Source organism: Zootoca vivipara, chromosome 6 (genome assembly GCF_963506605.1).
Source record: "Zootoca vivipara chromosome 6, rZooViv1.1, whole genome shotgun sequence".
Classification (NCBI taxonomy): domain Eukaryota; kingdom Metazoa; phylum Chordata; class Lepidosauria; order Squamata; family Lacertidae; genus Zootoca; species Zootoca vivipara.
Window position 1 is genome coordinate 17,867,631 of NC_083281.1, and position 6,944 is coordinate 17,874,574.

Sequence of the window (6,944 nt, forward strand, 5' to 3'; positions counted from 1 at the left end):
TGTTCATAGCTTCGAGAACACTGTCCCACCATCTCGTCCTCTGTTGTCCCCTTCTCCTAGTGCCCTCAATCTTTCCCAGAATCAGGGTCTTTGCCAGGGAGTCTTCTCTTCTCATGAGGTGGTCAAAGTATTGGAGCCTCAGCTTCACGATCTGTCCTTCCAGTGAGCACTCTGGGCTGATTTCCTTCAGAATGGATAGGTTTGATCTTCTTGCAGTCCAAGAAGTCTCCTCCAGCACCATAATTCAAAAGCATCCATTCTTCAGCGATCAGCCTTCTTTATGGTCCAGCTCTCACTTCCATACATCACTACTGGGAAAACCATAGCTTTAACTATACGGACCTTTGTAGACACGGTGATGTCTCTGCTTTTTAAGATGCTGTCTAGGTTTGTCATTGCTTTTCTCCCAAGAAGCAGGCGTCTTTTAATTTCGTGACTGCTGTCACCATCTGCAGTGATCAAGGAGCCCAAGAAAGTAAAATCTCTCACTGCCTCCATTTCTGTACGACCAAACAAATAACTTAAGTGCATTCATTGGCTAAGTTGGCTACATTGCAGTGCATTTTCCAGGCGACCAAGAGCCGGCTGAGACAGGGAACCCTTGGCACCCCAAAGACTCCAGCTCCCATCAGCCCCAGCCAGCATCAGTATTGATCGGGGATTATGGGAACTGTAGTTCACAGCCGCTGGAGTGCAGTGCTTTCTTGAAATAAGGCTAATCGGAGGAGGGCGTTGATTATATTTGCAATCATGGCTAAGGAGCAAAACACCATTTTTGTTCTGAAAAAAATTCCCAAGCCACTTGAATAGGACCGGTCAAGAGTCACCAAAATAAAAGCAAGGAGGTTTTTGAGTCCGCCGGAGTTCTTCTTTGAGCAAGATGTTACCGGTAAGCCAAGGAAAAAGCTGGCTTGGTATTGAAGCCACAACATCCGCCCAGAATCACAGAATTGTAGAGTTGGTCATCTAGTCCAACCCCCTGCAATGCAGGAATCTCAGCTAAAGTTAGTGGCCATATCGCTACCTCCTGCAGGAGTGAGTTCCATAGCTGAACCATGTGCTGCATTGAAGAAGCCAAGCAGCGCCAATAGGAGTTGGAGTTAAACATTGCAGAAGATAGGATAGGAGCTGTAGTGGATTGCTCAGTGAAGACGTTGAAATAGGCAACTTCCATGCTAGGGATCATTAGGGAAGGAATTGAACATAAATCTGTTGATAATATAATGCCATTTTTCAGAGAAGGGCAGCCAAAATCGTCAAGGGGTTGAAGCTACTCCCCTATGAGGAAAATTTGCAGGATTTGTTGTTGTTTAGTCGTTTAGTCATGTCCGACTCTTCGTGACCCCATGGACCAGAGCACGCCAGGTGCTCTTGTCTTTCACTGCCTCCCGCAGTTTGGTCAGACTCATGTTGGTAACTTTGAGAACACTGTCCAACCATCTCGTCCTCTGTCGTCCCCTTCTCCTTGTGCCCTCAATCTTTCCCAACATCAGGGTCTTTTCCAAGGATTCTTCTCTTCTCATTAGGTGGCCAAAGTATTGGAGCCTCAGCTTCACGATCTGTCCTTCCAGTGAGCACTCAGGGCTGATTACCTTCAGAATAGATAGGTTTGATCTTCTTGCAGTCCATGGGACTCTCAAGAGTCTCCTCCAGCACCATAATTCAAAAGCATCCATTCTTCGGCGATCAGCCTTCTTTATGGTCCAGCTCTCACTTCCATACATTACTACTGGGTTTGGGACTCTTCAAAGAATAGAGGAAGAGGTTGCATGATTGAAGTGCATACAATTCTGCAGGAGCTTAGGCTGGCCGGACCAAAGGAGCATTGCTTGTATGTCTAGATCAGGCCATGTTCTGATGAGATGCTCATTTTAACAATTCTCACAAGTGTGCGATGTGGCTGGGGAAAGCTATGAGCCATTTTTTAAATGAGATATGTATTTCTGACCAACCACATGCTGCTTTATTTCTCCTACCACACTGCAGGGCCAGTTTTCATTCATTAGGTAAAGGTAAAGGGACCCCTGACCATTAGGTCCAGTCATGACCGACTCTGGGGTTTCGGCGCTCATCTCACGTTATTGACCGAGGGAGCCGGTGTACAGCTTCCGGGTCATGTGGCCAGCATGACAAAGCCGCTTCTGGCGAACCAGAGCAGCACATGGAAACGCCGTTTACCTTCCCGCTGTAGTGGTACCTATTTATCTACTTGCACTTTTGACGTGCTTTCGAACTGCTAGGTTGGCAGGAGCTGGGACGGAGCAACGGGAGCTCACCCTGTCACGGGGATTCGAACCGCCGACCATCTGATCGGCAAGCCCTAGGCTCTGTGGTTTAGCTCACAGCGCCACCCGCCGTGCTCAAATTAACCCTACATATGATTGCACTGTGAATCGCCGTTTTAGGATCAATCGCCTGCATTGTTACCATCACGGAGTGGAGAGGTGGATCTTAGGTCTGGACCACTGGTCTGACTCTGTGTAAGGCAACTTACCTGTGCCCCACCTGCCTTTGGATTTTCCAGGTAACGCTTGCTGGACCTGAACACACCTGCTCACAGCTCTGCAGCCCATCCCCTCTCAATGCCGCCCACCTTACTGTATTTTGTGCCTTTGAACCGAATGCCCCAAGTCACTTGGAAGGGAGAGGCAGAACAGCCCTGGTAGGTATCCAGTGATAGCAGCCGTTGTGCTGTCCCTGAACTTTGTGGCAAAGATCAGGGCCTCTGACCACCATCTGGAGAGCTGAGTAGAAGCCACCCCCCCATCAATACCAGTACTTAAGCAGGGTCGCCCACCACCCACAGTTAGAAAGGCACACTGCGTTCTCAGAAGTCACTCCCTACGGATTAGTCAATGTGTCTTAAAACACCTGTTTGTACCAAAAAACCAGGTGGACACTGGCAATGCTACAAGTTGTGAATTTCCGATGGAGCCAAATGTCGGAAGATTCAGGGCAGCAGGGATGCCAACTAATAAAATATTGATGGTGGGGAGGTACGCCCTGCCCTGCATAATCTATCACAAGACACACCATTTGAATGGCAGTGCCCATCAATTTTAGGGCCCTCCTGGCTCAAATATTTTAGGGGGGGGCCTAGGACTTTGCTCCTGTGCAGGGCAGATAAAAGAGTGGACTTCTCCATACAGCAGAGTTAAACTATGGAACTCCCTCCCACAGGAGGCAGTGATGGCCAGTTTCATGGAGGAGAGGGCTATTTATGGCTAATGGCCAAGGTGGCTGAATCCGAGTTGCTGGGAACCACAGGAGGAGATGGGGCTCTTGGGTTCGAATCCTGCTTGCGGGTTTCCTGCAGGCATCTGGTTGGCTACTGTGAGAACAGGATGCTGGACTAGGTGGGCCTTTGGCCTCATCCCACAGGGCTTATCTTTTCTTTCTTTCTTTCTTTCTTTCTTTCTTTCTTTCTTTCTTTCTTTCTTTCTTTCTTTCTTTCTTTCTTTCTTTTTTTCTCAGTATTTGCCATCTCCCACACTGTGTTGGCTGAGGCTGACGGAAGTTGTAGCCTCAAACATCTGGAGGGCAGGTTGGTGAATGCTTTTACACACACTCACACTCACACACTCACACACAGACACACACACACCCCTCATTCATACAGAAATCTACACACAACATTGCATGTCTAAAGCTGTAGCGAGGCTTCTGTCCTGTGTTACCCCAGAAGCAGATGGGCTATGCTTGCTGGTCAGCATTCAATCTAGACCAGGGGTGTCAAACTCAAATTCATCGAGGGCCGCATCAGCAGTTTGGTCACCCTCAAAGGGCCGGTTGTGTCTGTAGGACTATGTGTCCACTCTTTATTATCATAAATTATTGTCACTGCATTCAATTATTACTGTTTTTTGTAATAATGTAAGCTCATTCCCTCCCCCACGCGGATCACATTCCTGCGTCGTGGCGCGTGTGTGGGAGGGGATGTAAACGAGGGAAATTTGAACAAAAGGTGGGGATCGGCGGCTTGGGGGGGGGGCTCAACTAAACCTTCGGCAGGAAGGAGAAAGCCACTGCTGGGATTAAAAACCTGCAGATGGAAAGAGGGCTTCCCTCTCCCACCCTGCGCACACCCAAACCCCGCTAGGCAGGATGCCACACCTTGCACCCCCCCATGCTTTGGAGAGGGGCAGGAACATGCGGTGCAGCGCCAACTCCCTGCTTTGCTTTTGCATCCTCCCTCCTCAGCGCCAGAGTCCCTTCCCCTCGCGCTGAGGGAGGGCAGCGGATTTCCCGAGGAGGAAGGCGGCGGCAGCCCCAGCGGACGTGCATCTTCGCCTCAGAGCTGCTCTTTCCCCCCACCCGCGCTGTTGTCGTCTTCGCCGCCGCCTCTCCCTACCGGGACTGCAGGCAGAGGAGGCTTGAAAAACTCCCCCCCAAAAAAATTCCCCTCCCACCTACTCAAACTGCGAGGCGACTCCATCTGGAGCCCTACATCACGAGGGGCTGAGAGGAGGCGGCGGCAGAGCGGGAAGAGCAGGAATCCGTGCCGTCGCCGCCGCCGCCTCCCTCCCAGCCGCCCCCCCCCCCCGGGGATCAGCTCCGCCGGAACTGAGAAGCCAAAGGGCGGCTCGGGGGTGGGGGGCAGAGCAAAAGCCAGGCACCCTCCTGAGTGTCTATAAGAAGAAAACGGGGAAAGAGGGAAGAGAAACCCGGCTCCATCAAGAGAGCGGCTGTTGCGCTTCGCCTACTTCCCCCTCACGCTCACTCCGCGTCCCTTTCGCCCGCTTGCTCGCCCACCTCCCGGATGCAGCCGAGGAGAGGAAGGGAAGCGGCAGGCGGTGGCTCCCCAGTGCCGCATCACTCGCTCTCGGAGACAACAGCAAAGCCCGCCCCCAAAAAAATCTAGCGCTGCTCCGTCCCGGCACCAACTTTGCCGGCGGCGCATGTAGGGCTTTCCTACCTCCTCGGCGGGCTTCCTCCTCCTCCTCCTGCATCTCACTTCCCCGTCTGGCCGCTGTGCCACCGCCTCCCTCAGCCTCATTCGAAATTGAAATTCCCTGGCCAAGGCCGTCAGCGCGGCTCCAGCGCCCCGGCCTCCGCCTGCAGCCCCGCCCCCGGTTTTGACCCTTGGCCAATCGCAGGCTCCAGAACTACTGTCAGTGGGTAATGTCGGTGGCGGCTACGCGGGCCACATGACGAGGTCTGGCGGGCCGGATTAGGCCCCCGGGCCTTGTGTTTGACACCCATGATCTAGACTAATATATCAGTAACGAACAACAACAAAGTTTTCTCTTTGCACATAGGTGTGCTTTGACATCCAGCCAGCCACCCACCCACAAACCTTTCTCTTGCCTTGCCAAAGCACATCTCCCATTGAGGGCAAAGTGAAGCCCTTCCTTACCCCCAGGGACAGATGATTGGGTGAATAACATTTCTTTCACATTTTCCCCTTCTTTCTCTCTATCTCTCTCCCCCTGCCTTTTGATCTCTTCTCAGATTATTCCGGGGCATTAGGACCAGGTGGAAACCGCTGCCTACTTCTTCCTTTCTCATCTTTGGATTCTGTCCCCCCCCCCTCCCGCCCCCACCCCCAGCTCCTGGCCTTCACCATCGGTGTAAGAGACACAGTCCTTGCACCCAGTTTTTGGTTAGTATCAGCCTTGGACTAGGCAATTATTAACAGCTGCAGGGAGGGAAGGAGGCAAGATGGATTGGGGAGGAGGGTGCGGTGGGGGGGGGAGACAGCAGGCAGAGGTGGGTAGGGGGAAATGGAGGGGGGCGAAATTGTTAGAAACGATGCTAATTTCTCCTAGCTGGGGGGAAAATGGCTGCTAATTTGTCATCCTCTTTATGATGATTAATTGCAACCTATGCATATATATATGCATATATCTTGGGCATGCATATGAAATTTTAATTGATGGGGGAGGGAGTGGGGGGGGGAAGGGAAGAGAGTCAGTCCCATCAACGTGAATATGCGAAGCTAACGTGCTGTAACGGCCATCGATTCACAGTGAGTCATTCTTCTGCTATATATATATATATATATATATATATATATATATATATATATATATATGTATACCCCTCTTTAAATATTTCGCTTTCTTCAAATATATGATTATATGAATATGTGTATTTAGAAATCACAAGGGGGGGCATGTCGTGTGTTGCTTTAACAGCCCCCCGCATCTTTGCTAAGTAATGGAAGAGGTAGATAGAAAAGAGAAGAAAACACCACCCCCATTCATAAAAAAAATCTGCATGTTCTTAAAACCTTTAGCGGGGGATGATTTTATTAATCTTTTTTTTAATCTCTGCTTATTTTTATTAAACAAACAACGGGTGCTTGGTAGCTTTAGCTGTATTTCCCCACTTTTAAAAAAGGATGTTCCTCCATCCATATACGTGGTGGGTTTGTGTTTTTTTCAATGAGTCTTTCGTTTTCTTCAGACGACGAAGGTGGGTCTTTTTTTATGAATGGGGATTCAATCCCACCGGAAAAAAAGAGGGTGGGGGGTCTATTTGTTTGTGAATCGAAGCCATTTGCATCAGGATTCATTCATAAAAAGGCAGGGCGCGGATCTAGAAGATTCATGGCGGTGGGCTTCATTTTCTCATCTCTTGCCTGTCAGTTTTGAATGCATGGGGAGGGGGGCTACAAGGGAGGGGGGTGTTTAGCCGGCTGTGTCATAGAGGAAGGATCTGGGATTGCTTCTGGGTGTTGTTGGTATTTTTTTATTTTATTTTTACTGCCCTTTTAGGAGTGGCGTGGGGCGGGGGGGGGGAGTGAGATCTTCCTTCTCTCTGTGTTATTTTTCCTCCTTACAGCCCGAGTTTGATACAAAAATATATATGTCTGTTATACATGTATTAATTTCCCCCTGTTCACCTGTTGTTTATTCAAGAAACAGGGACAAAGAACCTAGTCTAGGTCATGTGACCCTCCATTCACAAAAATCCAGCCCAGGGTTTCCATTGAGATGGGC